The following is a 20,982-nucleotide window of genomic DNA, read 5'->3' as shown; positions in this document are numbered from 1 at the left end:
AATGAAGTCTGGACATGTGGTAGTCAATTTGGCTTTGTGGGCAATAATAATGGTGACTCCATATGTTGTAGTGAGACACTAAATCTCCAGTCATAAGAGGAGCAAATTTAAAAGTGAAACAAATTAGGGTGAGGGAATAGAGACCATGGGCTGAGTAGTTTTTCTCTCCAGAAGTATTCATGAAGCTTGCAAGTCAACAGATTGTTCTGTGCATTATGTACTTGAGCTCAACTTGCTTCTGAAAACAGAAAAGGTGAAGTGCCAGGATTTTCTCTACAAATAAGTTCCATAAAACATAGTGGAGAATGTGATGCATGATTAATACCACAAACTATTAAGACAATTTCAGAATAGAAAACAAATAGAAATCTCTGAAGCTCTAGCCACTTGGATGGTGTGAATTTGGAATAGGGACTAAATGGGTAGTCATGTCCCAGGGAGAATTAGGATGCCTTGTTTTAAAATCATGTAGATGTAATTATAGTTTATCCAGAAATACATAATGTGCTGGTTTGTATATATTATGTCCCCTGGATAAAAGCTATATTCTTTAATGCATTCTTGTTGGGGCATATTTATTCATCTTTCTGACTAGGGTGTGACCTCTTGATTGAGCATTTCCATGGAGATGTGACTCAATCAACTGTGGGCTAGACTTTTGATTAAATTATCTCTATGGCGATATGGACTCCACCCATTCAGGGTGGGTCTTAATTAAATCACTCATGTCCTTTAAAAGAGAGATATTTTGGAGAAGGCCATTGAAAGCTGATGCTTGGAGATGTGGTCAGAAGGACATTTGGAGATGCTAAGCTAAGAGATGCTAGCCCAAAGTTTACTCCACAGAAACCCCCAGATGGTTAGATGCACTGGAGCTAAAGAGTCTAAGAGAGACAAACCCAGAGACTTTTTGGAGAAGCCATTTCAAAAGCAAAATCTTGGAGCAGACACCAGCCACATGCTTTCCTGGCTAACAGAGGTTTTCTGGACACCATTGGCTGTTCTTAAGTGAAGGTATCTTCTTGTTGATGCCTTAATTTGGACACTTTTATGGCCTTAGAACTGTAAATTTGAAACTTAATCAATCCCTTATATAAAAGCCAATCCATTTCTGGTATTTTGCCTAGTGGCAGCATTAGAAAACCAAAATACATATTGAAGGAGAAAACCCTTGACTCCAGAGTTCTTTGGTATAGCCTGTGTCTGTTGGCCTCCTATTTGATTATCTTTTTGAGCTTCCTTCTCTGACTTGGAACTACTTTTATGATGTCTAAAAAGTTAAGATGAAAACCTTTTTAAACTTCATCATTTAAAATTATTGTACTTGCACATGCATATACACAAAACACCGTGTATTAGAGTGTGAGTCTGTGAATCTTATTGGTGCTGGTGTGCATACTTCTAAAGCAGATGTTCTCTGTTTCTGGAAAGCTATTTGGATGTATATAAGATCCTGAAAAGAATAACTAGTCTGCTGATTTTACCTTAATATATATTTAAAGAGCTAGTTATATGAGTTAGTTTCTTTCTCATAATAAAACTAGGAAATGGGAGTTATTTTTATTCCCATTTTAGAAACAAGGAAATAGAGATAGAGGTTGAGTAGTTCAGCCAAATTCACACATCAGCTGTTGGAGACAGAGCCTGGATTCACACCCTTTCTAAAGCATTCTCTGCTTGAACTTAACCTCCACACTACATAGCTCCATAAACTTAAACACTATACATTTGCTTCTAGAAGTGTATCTCATAGAGATTTATTATGTATATTAATTATATGGGAATATTTTATGATCCAGTATTCACTAAGATCCAAAATATTAAAATTAATAAATAAAAAATGGAAGTGAATAATGAAAATAGATTAACTATGGCAAGTCAGTGTGTGACAGGATTATAGTGGATTTTATTCTTTATACAGTATTGAATTTACCATGTTTTCTACTCCAATATATGTATGTTATTATATATGGAGCAAAGTAAAAATATAAATATTTTATCCATTTCTTTATGGTTAGTTTAGTCTAGCTGAAATATTAATTATCTCAGAAGGCTGCACTGAGGAAAGTGGCATTTGTAGACTTCTATTATTTTTATTAAGTAGTTTTGTAAACACCAAAAACAAAATTCCTCATGTAAGTAAACTCAATAAATTCTGGTGAAAGGGATAATTTTGCTGTAATAGATAATTGCAGCAGCTATATACTAAGTGATCATTTTCAAGATGAAATACATTGTTTAAGCCAAATTTGATTTGGTAGCTAGAAGTTTAAAATACAGAGGTCTCCTGTTTGGGAGTGACTCTCAGCAGCCCATTAAGAGACTGCTCTATGGAAGTTTTTTGTTTCTTTGTTTTTTGACTATGTCATATTTCTTGGTGAAATAACAAATGTAGCATGGTCATTTCCATGAATTTATTTTTTGTAATCTTATTTGAAAGCAGAAACATAGAGTCACAAGCACATTACAGATTTTGTAATTTCCCAGATTCTTGTAAGTACTCTATTATTTTGAAATAATACTTTACTGCACAACTTCATAAATAAAATATTCTTCAGAGAAATTTAAAAGGGTGAATTGTTCCCAATTTAAGTCAACTTGTTCAAAATTATATGCATGATACTTATCAAATTTTAGTCAATATTAATACTCAAGTGTATTAAAGAACGTAGAGAGTTCCAATGTTTTCTAGGAAAATTGCCACTAGAAATTTTCCCCAAAATTGCATACAGTTTTCATTAATAAATATTTCTTAATTTTAATGGATTATGAATATTTTAAAATATTGTGTAAAGTATACAGAAAATTATAATGAAATAAAATACAGCTTTCCAATTGAATTTATGAAAATTTCCAAAATTTTATTAAATTAAAAAAAAAACAGATCAACTATTCTTTGGCCTCAATGACAAATGTATGTCTATGTATAGAGCAAAGTTTTACTGAATGTTTTATCCACATGGAAAGGCTTTCCAGCCTGAGGAAGTGGTGCACCTCAGATGTATTGTTATACTCCTTGGATCCATGTTTAATTTTACATCATCCTAGATAGTTACCAAAGCTCCTGAAACATCAAGAGATTTTGTCCAGATCCCCACACTCATGGGAAGTTATTTTATTGTTTCAATTCCCATTACCATGCTAGGTAGGAAGGCTCAGGCTAATGCTTTAGTTTCTTGTGGCCTAAAACAAATACCATAAAATGGGTTGGCTTAAACAATGGGCACTTATTAGCTTATGATTTCAGAGGCTAGAAGGCTTGCTTCTGCCAAGGTCTGTATCTTTGGGCTGGCTGGCAATTTGAGGTTGTTGGCTTTTTTGTCACATGAAAATAAACATGGCAGCCGCATCTTCTTTCTCTTCAGGGTTCCATTGACTTCTAGTTTCTGCATGCTCCCCATGAATTCTCTTTTTCCATGTCCAATTTCCTGAAGCTATAGGGTTTCAACCATTTTGGATTAAGAGCTACCCTCATTCAGTTTGGGCACACTTTAACGTTTTCAGAGGTCCTCTTTACAAATGGGTTCACACCCACAGGACCTGAGTTGGGAGCTAAACAAGTTTTTTTTGAGGGACATGATTCAATTCTTAGCATCTCACATCATCCTAGATTTCCCTAGAAATGAAATTTTGAACTTTGACAAAAAAGGGACAGAATACTTAAAAGAGGCATTTGAAAATGACTCCTCCACTGCTTATCTGAAAATATTAGGTAAAATTGAATATCAGTGCTTATGACTCTTTCAAGAGGAAAAAAATAGTATTTTTATCCATTTCTTACAGTTCATTCTTTCAACCCAAAATAGTACGTAATACTTACTATGTGCCAGACAAAGCCCTAGGCACTGAAGATAAAACAGTTACCAAAATATATAGATCTCATACATCACTTTTTTGGTTTGGAAATTATGTATTGTGTTCAAAATGCTATTCTCCATTTTGTTTATATGTTTATTAAAAACAATATAGCCATTATTTACATTTGTTTTTTTAAGTAGTTTCTAGTCTTAATAACATTGCAAAGCCTTTTCTTTCACTTAAATATTTTAAATGCCTAGGAAGTCTGGAAAAAAATATATTAGAATGTTAACTATAATATTATCATGTTAGATATTTTAGTTTTTATTAGTGAAGTTGTGGGTTTACAGAACAATCATTCATACAATGTGGGAGTCCCATATAACACCACACCACCAACACCTTACATTGCTGTGGAACATATGTTATGACTGATGATAGCTTATATTTATAATTACAATATTAAAATACATGGTTTATCTTAGGGATCACAGTTTGTGTAATGCAGTTCCATGACTTTTTTTCAATTTTTTGTTCTTTTACTGTATGTCCAATCTAACATTTCCTCTTTTAATCACATGCAGATATATATATTTCGGTGCTGTTAATTGTTTTCATAATGTTGTGCTACAATCATCACATTCCATTACCAAAATGTTTCCATCATTCCAAATGGGAACCCTGTATATTTTAAGCCTTAACTTCACATTCCATATCACTATCCCATCCCCTGGTAACCTGTGATCCAGATTCTGACTCTATGAGTTTGATTATTCTAATTGTTTCAAATCAGTGAGATAGTATATTTGACCTTTTGTGTCTGGGTATTTAGTCCAACACAATGTCCTCAGGATTCATCCATGTTGTTGCATGTATCAGGACTTCATTCCTTTTTATGGCTGAATAATATTCCAATGTCTGTATACACCACATTTTATTTATCCATTCATTGATTAATGGTTCCATCTTTTAGCAATTATGAATAATGCTGTTATGAACATCAATGTGCAAATATCTATTTGAGTCCCTGATTTCAATTCTTCTGTGTATATCTTACCTAGTGGTAAGATTTCTAGGTCATGATAGAACTATTTAACTTTCTGAAGGACTGCCAAAATGTATTACATAAAGGCTATGCCATTTTACATTGCCACCAGCAATAAATGAGTGTTTCTATATCTCTGCATTTTCTGCAACACTTGTTATTTATCATTTTTTTAATAGCAGCCATTCAAATGGGTGTGAAATGGTATCTCATTATTGTTTCGATTTGCATTTGCCTGATGGCTAATGATGTTGCACATCCTTTCATGTGCTTCCTGGCCACTTATATATCTTCTTTGGAGAGATGTCTGTTCAAGTCTTTTACACATTATTTAAAGTAAAAATTAAGTTTTAATTAGTTAATTTATAATCAACAGGTCAGCTGTTTTCCTTGTTCTTTACTCTATGCCCTATTCACTTTCACAATCTTCTAAAGTTGCTATTTTAAATGGATGGCTACATACAATGGTTAGTGCGGACTCTAGCATTCCTTCCAATTTTAAAATTCTGTGAGTTTAGAGGCTGATCTTTACTGCTGCCTCAGATTCTCCAGTCACTTTAGCTAGGCAGACAGAACAGAAGGGACAAGCCAAACCTCATCAATAATGCAGAAATACCAGAATCTCTCCAGGCCAGCAAAGCCAAGTTGTTGGTCATTCTCCAATACTGGATAGTCTTGTTTACAGATGAATTTGAAGCTGGAGTTGCATCACTTTAAAAGCTAATGTTGGGAGGTGGGGCAAGATGGCAGAGTGGTGAGGAGCAGAATTTCGTCTCTCCCCTAGAGCAGCTGGAAATTACCCAAGAACTATATGAAACAGTGCTTTCAGGGTCTCCAGTAACCAGTCACACATCAGATGCAAGTTTGGAATTGGAGGAAAAGCTGAGATCGCAGCGAACATTGTAAGTTCCCCGGACCAGGGGTCTGGTGCCCTTCCCCACCCAGACCTCACAGACTGTCTTGCTGCTGGCTCCCTGAAAGGGGGGGGGGGACCAAAAAACAGCAATCTGCTGAGGGCAAGAAGGGAGTCTCAACCCAGCCTCAACTGCAGAATTAATTAACAAATTAATTGCCTAATTTTGAAAGCTGGGGTGCTAAAGAAGGGCTGGGCTCTGAGAAGTGGGGGCACGTAAAAGCGGGCACCCATTCCCAGACTCCAAAAAAGCCATCTTTTTTTCCCTACATTTTGTCCCTTCTGGCTTCTCACTGATCCCTTATCTTTTTGCATTTCAATAGCACCCAGCAGGGGTGAAACTGAAGCTGTTGGAGAGTAATTATCAGACAATAGCCCAAAGCATATCTTTAAATGCTCTATTCTGACACTGACAAAACTTCTAGGCTGGGGAAAGACTTTTAAAAGAGACTCCTTTTTTTTGTTTTGTTTTTCTTTTCTATTTTTTTTTTTTAAATCTAAAAGTAATATATGTGGTTATTTTCTATCGGAAAGCCGAGGTTGAGGGACTAGGCTGGGCTTGGGGGAGACAGAGTACCCACAGCGTCTTTGAGTTCTGTATTCACTACTGAAGGTCTCCACCCCCATCTTTAATTGGCAACTCAGGCTGACCAAGGAATCTACCTGGAGAGTCCCCAAAGAGGAAAGGGGAGAAGGGAATAGTGCCCCTGAGAGATAACTGGAGTTCGGAGGATTGGGAGAGTCGAGAGAGGTCCAGCTCAACTGGCAGTCCTCCTTTTGGGAATTCAGACCCCAGGGGCTGGAATTCAGATTCCGGCTTCAGTCAGCCACGCCCCCAACAGGATCAGAGTTACCAGGAGAACTAAAGCCTACATACCTCCTTACACTGGTGGGGGAGCTGTGGGCTGGCAAGCACCACCTGCTGGGCAGGAGAGGAAAAGCACCAATTCTAACGGCCTCAGGAGGGTCTCATTCTCAGGAAAACTTCACACCCTCCCAATGAGACCTGGGCCTCACTAGACTGGGAAAATCTAACTAGGGTCGACGATATCTGAGGAGACCCACTCACAAAAAGGTTGCATAGAGGCAGAGCAAGAAACAGAAAAAACAAGAGGGGAAAAATTCTGATCAACTAAATAGAACCTAAGTTAGAGGTCTAGAATAAGTTGAACTGAATCACAGAGGCCAGAAAACAAAGCCAACCAACAAGAAAACCATTAGGTAAAAGATAGAAAACAAGCTCCAAAATAAACTAATCAAGAGAATCAGATGCCTAGACAACTTAAGATAACAAGCCATACCAGGAAACACGAAAACATGGACCAGCCAAAGGAACAAACTAATAGCTCAGCTGAGACACAGGAGTGGAGGCAACAAATGCTAAATAAATTCAATGAAATGAAGGAAGATATAGCAAAAGAGCTGAAGGATATAAAGAAGACACTGGATGACCATAAAGAAGAATTCATAAACTTAAAAAAACAAATGGCGGAACTCATGGGACTGAAGGCCAAAATGGAGGAGATGAAAAACACAATGGAGGGACACAACAGTAGAATTGAACAGGCAGAAGAAAGGATCAGTGAACTGGAAGACAGGGCATTCGAATTCATACACACAAAAGAACAGATGGTGAAAAAAATGGAAAAATATGAGCAGGGCCTTAGGGAGCTGAGTGACAACATGAAATGCACAAATATACGTGTTATGGGTACCCCAGAAGGAGAAGAGAGGGGAAAAGGGGCAGAAAGAATAATAGAAGACATATCCACTGAAAATTTCCCAACTCTTATAAAAGACAGAAAATTAAGAGATTCAAGAAGTACAACGTACCCCAAATAGAATAGATCCCAATAGACCTACTCCAACACACTTACTGGTCAGATTGTCCAGTGTCAAAGACAAAGAGAGGATTCTGAAAGTAGCAAGAGAAAAGCGATCCATCACATACAAGGGAAGGTCAATAAGACTATGTACTGCTTTCTCTGCAGTAACCATGGAGGCAAGAAGACAGTGGCATGATATATTTAAGATACTGAAAGAGAAAAACTGCCAACCAAGAATTCTATATCCAGCAAAACTTTCCTTCAAAAATGCGGGAGAGATTAAAACATTTTCAGACAAACGGACACTGAGAGAGTTTGTGAATAAGAGACTGTCACTACAAGAAATACTAAAGCGAGTGCTACAGGCTGATAGGAAAATACAGGAGAGAGAGAGTTGGAGAAGAGGGCAGAAATGAAGATTATCAGGAAAGGTAAAAGGAAAGGAAAAAATAAGATATGACATATAAATTCCAAAAAACAAAATGGTAGTAGAAAGTACTGCCCTTACAGTAATAACACTAAATGTAAATGGATGAAACTCCCCACAGACACAGACTGGCAGAATGGATAAAAACAGGGCCCATCTATATGCTGTCTACAAGAAACTCACTTTAGACACAAGGACAAAAATAGACTGAAAGTGAAAGGTTGGAAAAAGATATCTCATGCAAACAACAACCAGAAAAAAGCAGAAGTAGCTATATTAATATCAGACAAGTTAGACTTCAAAAGCAAAACAATTAAAAGAGACAAAGAAGGACACTATATATTAATAAAAGGGTTAATTCATCAAGAAAATTTAACAATCATAAATATTTATGCATCAAGCCAGAATGCCCCAAAATTCATGAGGCAAACACTGCGATCACTGAAAGGAGAAATAGATACCTCTACAATAATAGTTGGAGACTTCAATACACCACTCTCATCAATGGATAGAACATCTAGACAGAAGATCACTAAAGAAACAGAGATGGTGAATTGTATGATAAATGAACTAGACTTGACAGACATCTATAGAACACTACATCCAACAACAGCAGGATACACTTTTTTCTCAAGTGCTCATGGAACATTCTCTAGGATAGACCACATGTTGGGTCACAAAGCAAGTCTCAACAAATTTAAAAATATTGATATTATACAAAACACTTTCTCAGACCACAATGGAATGAAGTTGGAAATAAATAAAAGGCAGAAGGTCATAAAATTCACAAACATATGGAGGCTAAACAACACCCTCTTAGAAAACCAGTGGGTAAAGGCAGAAATTACAAGAGAAATTAGTAAATACCTCGAGGCAAATGACAATGAAAACACAACTTATCAAAACTTATGGAATGCAGCAAAGGCGGTGATGAGAGGGAAATTTATTGCCATAAATGCCTATATTAAAAGAGAAGAGAGAGCAAAAATTAAAGAGTTAACTGCTCACCTGGAGGAATTAGAGAAAGAACAGCAAACTAACCCCAAAGCAAGCAGACGGGAAGAAATAGCAAAGATTAGAGCAGAAATAAATGCAATTGAGAACAGGAAAACAATAGAGAGAATCAACAAAACCAGAAGTTGGTTCTTTGAGAAAGTCAATAAAATCGATGGACCACTGGTTAGGCTAATAAAAAAAAAAAAAAAGACAGTAGATGCAAATAAACACAATCAGAAATGGGAAAGGAAATATAACTACCAAACCTGCAGAAATTAAGGAGATAATCAGAAGATACTATGAGCAACTATATGCTAATAAACTAGACAACTTAGATGAAATGGACAACTTCCTAGAAAAGCATAAACAACCAACATTAACTCAAGAAGAAATAGATGACCTCAACAAACCAATCACAAGTAAAGAGATTGAGTCAGTCATCAAAAAGCTCCCAAAAAGGAAAAGCCCAGGACCAGATGGTTTCACATGTGAATTCTACCAAGCATTCAAGAATGAATTAGTACCAATCCTGCTCAATCTCTTCAAAAAAATTGAAGAAGGAAAGCTACCTAACTTTCTATGAAGCCAACATCACCCTAATACCAAAACCAGACAAAGATACTACAAAAAAAGAAAATTATAGACCAATTTCTTTAATGAATATAGATGCAAAAATCCTCAACAAAATACTCGCAAATCGAATCCAGCAGCACATTAAAAGAATTATACACCATGACCAGGTGGGATTTATTCCAGGTATGCAAGGCTGGTTCAACACAAGAAAATCAATTAATGTAATATACCACAGCAATAAATCAAAGCAGAAGAACCACATGATCATCTCAATTGATGCAGAAAAGGCATTTGACAAAATTCAACATCCTTTCCTGATGAAAACACTTCAAAGGATAGGAATAGAAGGGAACTTTTTCAATACGATAAAGGCAATATATGAAAAATGCACAGCTAACATCACACTCAATGGGGAGAGACTGAAAGCTTTTCCTGTAAGATCAGGAACAAGACAGGGTTGCCCACTATCACCATTGTTATTCAACATTGTGCTGGAAGTTCTAGCTAGAGCAATTAGGCAAGAAAAAAAAATAAAAGGCATCCAAATTGTAGAAGAAGAAGTAAAACTTTCACTATTTGCAGATGACATGATTCTGTATGTAGGAAATCCAGAAAAATCTATAGCAAAGTCTCTAGAACTAGTCAATGAATACAACAAAGTAGCAGACTACAAGATCAACACGCAAAAATCTGTAGTGTTCCTATACACAAGTAATGTGCAACAAGAGGAGGATATCAAGAAAAAAATCCCATTTACAATAGCAACCAAAAGAATCAAGTATTTAGAATAAACTTAACCAAGGACACAAAAGACCTTTACATAGAAAACTATAAGAAACTGCTAAAAGAAATTGAACAAGACCTAAAAAAATGGAAGAACATACCATGTTCATGGATTGGAAGACTAAATATAGTTAAGATGGCAATTTTACCTAAACTGATTTACAGATTCAATGCAATACCAATTCAAATCCCAACAACTTACTTTACAGAAATAGAAAAACCAATAACTAAATTTATTTGGAAGGGTAAGGTGCCCCAAATAGCCAAAAATATCTTGAGAAAGAGGAATGAAGTGGGAGGTCTCACACTACCTGACTCTGAAGCATATTACAAAGCTACAGTGCTCAAAACAGCATGGTACTGGCATAAGGACAGATATACTGATCAATGGAATTGAATTGAGAGTTCAGAAGTAGACCCTCACATCTATGGACAACTGATCTTTGATAAGGCAGTGAAGCCGAAGCAACTGGGAAAGAGCAGCCTGTTCAATAAATGGTGTTTGGAGAACTGGATATCCATTTCCAACAGAATGAAAGAGGATGTCCATCTCACACCTTATACCAAAATTAACTCAAAGTGGATCAAAGACCTAAACATTAGCACCAAGACCATAAAACTCTTAGAAGAAAAATGTAGGGCAATATCTTAAAGATCTTGTGATAGGAGGTGGTTTCTTAGACCTCACACCCAAGGCACGAGCAACCAAAGAACAAATAGACAAATGGGATCTCCTCAAAATTAAACACTTTTGTACATCAAAGGACTTTGTCAGAAAAGTAAAAAGGCAACCTACACAATGGGAGATGATATTTGGAAACCAAATATCCAATAAGGGTTTAATATCCCAAATATATAAAGGAATCCTGCATCTCAATAACAGAAAGACAAACAATCCAATTGAAAAATGAGCAAAGGACATGAACAGACATTTTTCTGAAGAGGAAATACAAATGGCTCAAAAATATATGAAAAAATGCTCAACTTCACTGGCTATTAAGGAAATGCAAATCAAAACCACAATGAGATATCATCTCACACCTAACAGAATGGCTGTTATTCAAAAAACAGAAAATGACAAGTGCTGGAGAGGATGTGGAGAAAGAGGCACACTTATTCATTGTTGGTGGGAATGTAGAATGATGCAACCACTCTGGAAGACAGTGTGGAGGTTCCTCAGGAAGCTAAATATAGATTTGCCATATGACCCAGCTATTCCACTGCTAGGTATATACTCAGAGGAACTGAAACTTAAGACAAACAGACATTTGTAAACTGATGTTTATTGCAGCATTATTCACAATTGCCAAAGATGGAAACAGCCCAAATGTCCATCAAAGGACGAGTGGATAAACAAACTGTGGTATATACACATGATGGAATATTATGCAGCTGTTAGACAGAACAAAGACATGGATCATGTAATAATGTGGATGAACCTTGAGGACATTATGTTGAGTGAAGTTAGCCAGAAACAAAAGGACAGATTCTGTATGGTCTCACTAATATGAACAGACATTAATGAACAAACTTTGGGAGTTAAAAGCTAACAACACAGGCGACCAGGAGATAGAAAGAGGGCAGAGACAAGCCATTTGACGCTGAAGGACTACAGAATGTTTAGGATTGATTGCATAGATCCGGAAATAGATAGCATAATACTGTGTGATGGTAGCACAGTATTGTAAGTACACTGAACAAAGATGTCTGTGAGTAAAGCTGAAAGAAGTGGGATAGGAGAATGTATGACACCAGAGGTAAAGATAGATGATAAAGACTGGGACTGTATAACTTGGCAAAAACTGGAGTGGCCAATGACTGTTACTAAATATACAAAAATAAAAATGTTTTTGCATGTGGGAAAGCAAATGAATGTCAACCATGTAGAGAGTTGAAAAGGGGATGGTATTCAGGAAAAAACATAATCAAAGCAAACTGGAGTCTATGGTCAACAGTAACATTGTAATATACCTCCATTAAATGTTACAAAGGCAATATGGCAATGCTAAATATATATGAGGGGGATATAGGGGAGTAATATGGGATTCTTGGTAGTGGTGTTATTTGCTGTCCTTACTAGTATATTGTATTGTATGACATGTTATTTTTCTTTTTATCATTTTTCTCTTATTGCTTAAAAAAAAAAACAAACAATTTTTCTTGTAGTAATCAATATGTTCAAGTGCTGCTTGTGGTGATAAATGTACAACTTTATGATGATACCATGAACAACTGATTGTACACTGTGGATAAATGTATGGTGTGTGAATATAACTCTATAAAATTGTAGGAAAATATGTATATAGGAGTAAAAGTGTTGGAGAAAACATGGTGAGAGGGATGATGCCTCACCAATATGGACTAACTACAATGTGTAAACTCAGAATTGAATCTTAGAACATAGCCTAACATGGACATAATAATTGTAATAGTCCCTAGATTGTAAGCTCTTACAGCAGTTAACTCTATCCCTGAATTGTAATGCCTATCTCTAAACTTTGAGATGCTGATCCCCTAGCGTATAACCTGATTGGTCTCTGGAACAATGCCTATCCCTGAGACACCTGAAACTCAGAGCTAGAGCTCGGCAGATATGAATGTCAGTATTAGTGCATACAGCAACTGTCAAAAAAAAAAAAAAAAGCTGAAAAAGAGCCCAGACTTCAATTAATGATATGAATGAAGCAGGTCTGTTTAAGACCAGGGCAAGCCAAGCCAAAGGGTAAAGGTTTAAACTGATTGTGTTTTAAAACTTCAACTTCCATGTGAGACCAAGGGAAGAGATATCTATTTGGTACAGGATCTAAATTTTCTAAATGGTACAACTCTACAGTCAATTTGTTCAAACACCACAATTGCATGGAACTTTGAATAGGAAGTGAGATACGGTAGGTTAGTATAAGCTGGAGTGAAATAGTGACACATCCCAGAGCAATTTGGGCAGATAATAACAAATATATCTACAGCCTCCCCCTCCCCAGCCCTGAGGATCTGGGGGAAGGTGTGGATGTGTTGGACATCCTCACCTGGACTGGTGTTGATGTTGTCACAAACATTGGGACTGGCGGTTTGATGTGCTAAGCCCTCGATCATGGGACTTGCCCTTATGAAGCTTGTTACCACAAAGGAGAGTCTAAACTTGCATGTAGTTGTGCCTAAGAGTCTCCCCCTGAGTACCTCTTTGTTGCTCAGATGTGGCCCTCTCTCTCTCTAACTGAGCCATCTCGACAGGTGAACCCGCTGCCCTCCCCCCTACGTGGGACCCAACTCCCAGGGTTGTAAATCTCCCTGGCAATGCAGAATATGACTCCCGGGGATGAATGTGGACCCGGCATCATGGGACTGAAAGCATCTTCTTGACCAAAAGAGGGATGCAAAATGAGATGAAATAGTTTCAGTGGCTGAGAGATTTCAAATGGAGTCGAGAGGTCACTCTGGTGGATGTTCTTATGCACTATATAGATAACACCTCTTAGGCTTTAATGTATTGGAATAGCTAGAAGTAAATACCTGAAACTACCAAACTCCAACCCAGCAGTCTGGACTCCTGAAGACAATTATATAATAATGTAGATTACAAGGGGTGACAGTGTGATTGTGAAGACCTTGTGGATCACACCCCCTTTATCTAGTGTATGGATGAGTAGAAAAATGGGGATAAAAACTAAAGGACAAATGGGGTGGGATGGGGGGATGATTTGGGTGTTCTTTTTTCACTTTTATTTTTTATTCTTGTTCTGGTTCTTTCTGATGTAAGGAAAATGTTCAGAGATAGTTTGTGGTGATGAACGCATAACTATATTATCATACTGTGGACAGTGGATTGTATACCATGGATGATTGTATGGTGTGCGAATGTATTTCAATAAAACAGAATTTAATAAAAAAAAAAAAACAACTAATATTGATGAGATCCACTCCTGCTGAGGAGAGGAGTGTCAACAACAGCACCATGGTAGCTCAACAGAAGAACCTAGAAGGCTATGTGGGATTTGCAAATCTCCCAAATCAAATATACAGAAAATCTCCGAAGAGAGGGGTTGAATTCACATTTATGGCAGTAGGTGAATCTGGATTGGGAAAGTCAATGTTAATCAACTCATTATTCCTCAGAGATTTGTATTCCCCAGAGTATCCAGGTCCTTCCCATAGAATAAAGAAGACTGTACAGGTGGAACAATGCAAATTTTTAATCAAAGAAGGTGGTGTTCAGTTGCTGCTCACAATAGTTGATACCCCAGGATCTGGAGATGCAGTGGATAATAGTAATTGTTGGCAGCCTGTCATCAACTACATTGATAGTAAATTTGAGGACTACCTAAATTCAGAATCTTGAGTGAATAGATGACAAATGCTTGACAACAGGGTGCAGTGTGCAGTGCTGTTTATATTTCATTACTCCTTCAGGACATGGACATTGAGTTTATGAAGCACTTACATGAAAAAGTGAATATCATCCCACTTATTGCCAAAGCAGACACACTCACACCAAAGGAGTGCCAACACTTTAAAAAACAGATAATGAAAGAAATCCAAGAACTTATAATTAAAATATATGAATTTCCTGAAACAGATGATGAAGAAGAAAATAAGCTTGTTAAAAAGATAAAAGACTGCTTACCTATTGCTGTGGTGGGTAGTTAATGGTAAAAGGGTCAGAGGAAGGCAGTATCCTTGGGGTGTTGCTGAAGTTGAAAATGCTGAACATTGTGATTTTACAATTCTAAGAAATATGTTGATAAGAATGCACATGCAAGACTTGAAAGATGTCACTAATAATGTATGCTTTGAGAACTACAGAAGCAGAACTCTGGCAGCTGTGACTTATTATGGAGTTGATAAGAATAAGAATAAAGGACAACTTACTAAAAGCCCTCTGGCACAGATGGAGGAGGAAAGAAGGGAGCATGTAGCCAAGATGAAGAAGGTAGAGATGGAGATGGAGCAGGTGTTTGAGATGAAGGTCAAAGAAAAAGTTCAGAAACTGAAGGATTCCGAAGCTGAGCTTTAATGGTGCCAAGAGCAAATGAAAAAGAATTTGGAAGCACAGCACAAAGAATTAGAGGAAAAACATCACCAGTTTGAAGATGAGAAAGCAAACTGGGAAGCCCAACAATGTATATTAGAAAAACAGGACTCTTCAGGAACCTTGGAAAAGAACAAGAAAGGGAAGATCTTTTAAACCCTCTATTGACCACCAGGTACGTATTAGTTGCCAATATGCCAGCTTGGACATCAGTGCTTGTTGGATCCGTTTGACCAATTTGCACCAGTTTTATCCATAATGATGGATTTAACAGCATGTCAAAACTTATTATTCTGTTGTTTTTGATGGAGATTAAGATGCCTTGAATTTTCTAGGTTTGTTGTGTACTTAGAAAGTAACAGCTCTAAGTACCTTTCCTATTTTTTTTTCTTTGAAAAAAAAAACAAAAAAACATGTCTTCAATTTCATTGTTGTACAATCATGTTCTAGTGGTTTGATTCTTTACAGGATATTCCAGAATAAAAGGACTCTGCAAGGTTTTCATTGAGGATAAATTGCCAAAATATGATGCAAGCTATGCTTTTCTGTGATAATTATAATACAGAAGTTCCATTCAATGCAGCATATACAATAATGTAATTTAGTCTAACACAGTTGACCCTATTTTTTGACACTTCCATTGTTTAAAAATACACATGGAAAAAAACCTATATGCTTACACTGCACCTAGAACTTTTTTATAACATCCTTTTTGTTTGTTTTGGATTCTTTTAAATATATTCTATTCTCATTTAGTGCCCTCTTTAGCCAGAATCTCATTACTGCTTCATTTTTATAATAACATTAAATTTAGATATTTTCCATATATTGACACTGCTAAAATAAAATATAGCATCTTTCGTATGGTACGAACCAACAAAGAAACTTTCCCTTAATTCCCTTTTTACACTTTATGGTAAGTAACAGGGGGGAGACGCATTTATAGATCATTTCTAGGCAAAATTGTGAAGCTAATGACCAACCTGTTTCTACCTATGTGCAGTCTCTTTATCTTACTAGAAATGGGAATCATGACCTGTTGAAAAGAAAAAAAAGTCACCATCTGTATTTAGCTGTATTCATATATTGTATTTCTGTATTTTTTGTTTGTATTGTAAAAATTCACATAATAAACAAAAGCTGTGATGCAAAAAAAAAAAAAAAAAAAAGGCTAAAGTCAAATAGTTTTGAACCCAATCTTAAAGACTCTAGATTCAAAAGAACTGAAAACAGTTCTCTCTGGAAAATGACACTTTTTTTTTTTTTTTTGTGAGAAGAAGAAACTTCTTTTTCTAATGTTTTACCTTATGAGGAGAACAGATGGAGTTGCAAGAGAAGGAAAGTATAGCAGGTAATACTCTGTGACTGTTTGGGTGTCCATGGCCCTGAGAGGACCCCAGTACAGAACATTGTGATTCATTACCATCCCAACTAAAAGTAATAATAATGACAGTATTTATATGCACACAGGGTCTCCTTCCAAGAAGTTCATGATTCACCTACATCTCAATTCTCATGACATCTCCCTTCAAGATAGATAATAGGGACAACAGGGAGGTCTCAGTTGGTTTCTCAGAATCTACTCTCAGTGAGTCAGTTCTTGGAAGCTGGGGTCAGTGCACGGAGGCAGGGCCATTGTCTGGCTTAGCAACTGTCGACTAGGTTAATGCTAGCATCTTGCTTTTCAGTGTCCTCATAAGGACTCTAGGACAAGTTATGCTGTAGCTTGTAGGCACTAAGGAAGTCATGTGGACAGCTTGTTTTCCATTCCTTTGGAGAAATAATGGAAAAATATTGCTGACCACTCTCCCATTTATAAAGGAAATAAATATTGCCAGTTTTTTGTTTGTTTGTTTGTTTTGTTTTTTACCATATGTCAAGCTACATGGTACAAGTCAGCATCTCTGTAAAAATTTTCCAATATCTTTTGTTCTTGTAAATGCTGGATTTTCTCATCTATGGCTGTCAGCTTCTTAGTGGCATCTGATCAGATGAATTAATCATCCTGATGCTGACTGAATCTCTTGATTTTCAGTGACTCCCTCTATTTGAGGCAGTGTTTAACCTTTCTCAGAAATGTTATTTCCAAATATTTTCTCCCATTGTGTAGGTTATCATTTTACTTTCACGATAAAGTGCTTTGATAAATACAAGTTTTTTTAACTTTGAGGTGCCATTTATCTATTTTTTTTTCTTTTGTTGCTTGTGCTTTGGGGATAAAATCTAAGAAACCATTGCCTAACACAAGGTCCTGAAGATGCTTCCCTGTTTCTCCCAGCAGTTTGATAGCTTTAGCTCTTATATTAAGGTTTTTGACCCATTTTTAGTTGATTTTTATATATGGTGTCAGTTAGGGATCCTCCTTCTCTTTTTTTGTGAATGGAGATCCAGTTTTCCCAGCACCACTTGTTGAAGAGACTATTCTGTCCTAATTGAGTGGTCTTTGCCACATTGCCAAAAATCAGTTGGCCATAAATGTGAGGGTTGATTTATGAGTTCTCTATTCTATTCCATTGCTCTATACAACTGTCTTTGTGCCAGTACCATGCTGTTTTGATTACAATGGTTTTGTAATAATTTTTAAGGTCAGGAAGTGTGAGTCCCTCAACTTCATTCTTCTTTCTCAAGATTGCTTTGCTCTTCAGGGCCCCATGCCCTTCCATATAAATTTGATGATTAGCTTTTCCATTTTTGCAAAGAAGATTGTTGGAATTTTGATTGGGATTGCCATTAACAGTTGCCATAAATTGTTTTTGGATAAACATAACATCTTAACAACATTCAGTCTTTAAATCCATGAATGTGGGATGTCCTTCCATTTATTTAGGTCTTCTTTGATTTATTTTAGCAATGTTTTGTAGTTTTCTATGTACAAGTCCTTTCCATCTTTGGTTAGATTTATTCATATAATTTTTATTCTTTTAGTCACTATTGTGAATGGAATTATTTTTCTTGATATCTTCTTCCATTGTTCATTGAAACTATTGATTTGGGAGTGTTGATCTTTTTCCCCAGCACTTTGCTGAATTCATTTATTAGCTCTAGGAGCTTTGCTATGGATTTGTGAGGATTTTCTAAATATAGGATTATATCATCTGCAACCAGGGAGTGTTTTACTTCTTCCTTTCCAATTTGGATGCCTTTTATTTCTTTTTTTATTACTTTTCTTGCTTAATTGCTCAGTATACTGTGTGTGCTGGTTTGAATGTATTATGTCTCCCAGAAAAAGCCATATTCTTTGATGCAGTCTAGTGGGGCAGACGTTTTGGTGCTGATTTGCATGGAAATGCACCCCACCCAACTATAGGTGATAACTCTGATGAGATATTTCCATGGAGGCATGACCCCACCCATTCAGGGTGGGCCTTGATCAGTGGAGCCATACAAATGAGCTGATGGACAGAGGGAACTCAGTGCAGCTGTGAGTGACATTTTGAAGAGGAGCTACAGCCAAGAGGGACACTTTGAAGAAAGCACAGGAGCTGCAGATGAGAGACAGTTTGAAGATGGCCATTGAAAGCAGACTCTTGCTCTGGAGAAGCTAAGAGAGGACAAATACCCCAAATGCAACTAAGAGTGACATTTTTGAGGAACTGCAGCCTAGAGAGGAACGTCCTAGGAGAAAGCCATTTTGAAACCAGAACTTTGGAGCAGATGCCAGCCACGTGCCTTCCCAGTTAACAGAGGTTTTCTGGACACCATTGGCCATCCTCCTAGGGAAGTTACCCGATTGTTGATGTGTTACCTTGGATAATTTATGGCCTTAAGACTGTAACTGTGTAACCAAATAAACCCCTTTTTATAAAAGCCAATCCATCTCTGGTGTTTTGCATTCCAGCAGCATTAGCAAACTAGGATACTGTGGAATAACAGTGGTGACTCTTGGATATCCTTGTTTTGTTCCCGATTTTAGAGGGAAAGCTTTTAGTTTTTCAACGTTAGGTAGTTATTTCTATTGCTATTTTCTTAAGAAATTTAACCTTAATTTGGATTTGTATTTCATTAACATGTCTTTCAACATCTAAACAACTCATCAAATATTTTTCTCATTTATTTTATTTGGTATTGAATATTAAACCATGATTTCATTTTTTTTCCTAATTCACTCTCTAGATTTGCTGAATTGGAAAACATATTTACCTAGTAAATATTCATTGCAGGCCTACTTTATACTTTACATTGTGATTTGGCCTATATTTCCAGGCACTTTTTGTTGTTGTTGTTACAGAAGTTGTAGGATTATAGATCATGCATAAAATATAGGATTCCCATACCTTACCCCACCACCAACACCTTGCACCATGTGGAACATTTTTTACAACTGTTGATAGTACTTTTCTTTCATAATTGTACTATTTTCTAACAGTATTTATATTTGCTACAACTGATGAAAGATTATTAAAATAGTATTGGCTATCAACAATAATTTGCATTAGGTTTATATTTTCTACCACACATCTACGTATTAAAACCTTGCATTAGTGTTGTACCTTTGTTATAATTCATGAAAGAACATTCTTATACTTATGCTATTAAATGGAGTCCTTCTTCTACAATAGAGTTCACAGTTGTACAGCCTTATGTTTCATCGTTCATTATTTTTTTTTTGGGGGGGGGATGTTTTATCGTTTCTATTGCGTAACAACCATTTATGGAATATAGTCCCTGCTACCTTAATTGCTTGGGGACTAAAGTTCAATTCCTGCTGTCCCTGCAGGCCAGGAGATGCCATGTGTCACGTTCAGCAGCTGGAGAGGCCAGCTCCTGGGGACCCAGACTGGGCACATGCTGTCCAGGCTTCCCACGGTTCTGGGGGTGGCAGGCAGGGGATGAGAGGCCTGCTTTCCTCACTGTGTGGCTGAAGCCACAGGGGTGAAGTGAGCCGGAAGCTGGGGTCAACTCTGCCACTGCCCCAATCCTCTAGGACCTACTACTCAGCATGGGGGGGGGAGTCTCCCAACTGAGCATGCTGGGGCCTGGCAATGCTTGGTGGGACACTCGTGGCCACCAAACATGAGGGCGCCCCCAGATGCAACACCCCATCCACTCGGCCACCCCCAGCCTGGCCCTCCCACCCTGCTCCCCACCCGGATGGCTCGCCTTTCCGGGGCACTGGGCCCGGCTTCTGGGGCTCCCGCATCCACACTCTGGTCCTGTGCTGGGTCTCCCTGGCCCTGCAGGCCCCGAGTGGAGATCAGCGGGGCTCTGCCTGAGGGGACTGGGCTCGAGCTGGGGCGCTGCCTCCAACACTGGTATCACCCTCCGGGAGGGCGTGCCAGCTGCAGCAGCCACGGGACCCAGTGAGCCCCGTGAGCCCAGGGCAGGAGGTCACCTATCCTTCAATTTTTATTTTAGTATCATATACATCCTAAAGTTTCACCTGTTGACCACATTCACCGGTACAGTTCAGTGCTGTTAACTACACTCGCAACAACATGCTACATTCAGCACCATCCATTTTCAAAACCTTTATCATCAGCCTATATGGAAAAATTTGTGCAAGTTAAGCATCAATTCCCCGTTTCCTAACCCCAATCTACCTCCTGGTAACCTATACCCTAGACTGTAAGTCAATGAGTTTTCCAATCCTAAGTA

The 20,982-nt window shown here is 37.4% G+C and overlaps 1 pseudogene; it reads left to right on the top strand.

The window, feature by feature from the left end:
• The first annotated feature begins 14,289 nt into the window (after nucleotides 1–14,289).
• On the top strand, nucleotides 14,290–15,543 carry LOC119506302 (annotated as a pseudogene).
• The last annotated feature ends 5,439 nt before the right edge of the window (nucleotides 15,544–20,982 follow it).

Source organism: Choloepus didactylus, chromosome 11 (genome assembly GCF_015220235.1).
Source record: "Choloepus didactylus isolate mChoDid1 chromosome 11, mChoDid1.pri, whole genome shotgun sequence".
In the NCBI taxonomy this organism is placed as follows: Eukaryota; Metazoa; Chordata; class Mammalia; order Pilosa; family Megalonychidae; genus Choloepus; species Choloepus didactylus.
This window is presented reverse-complemented; position numbering and strand designations above follow the sequence as displayed.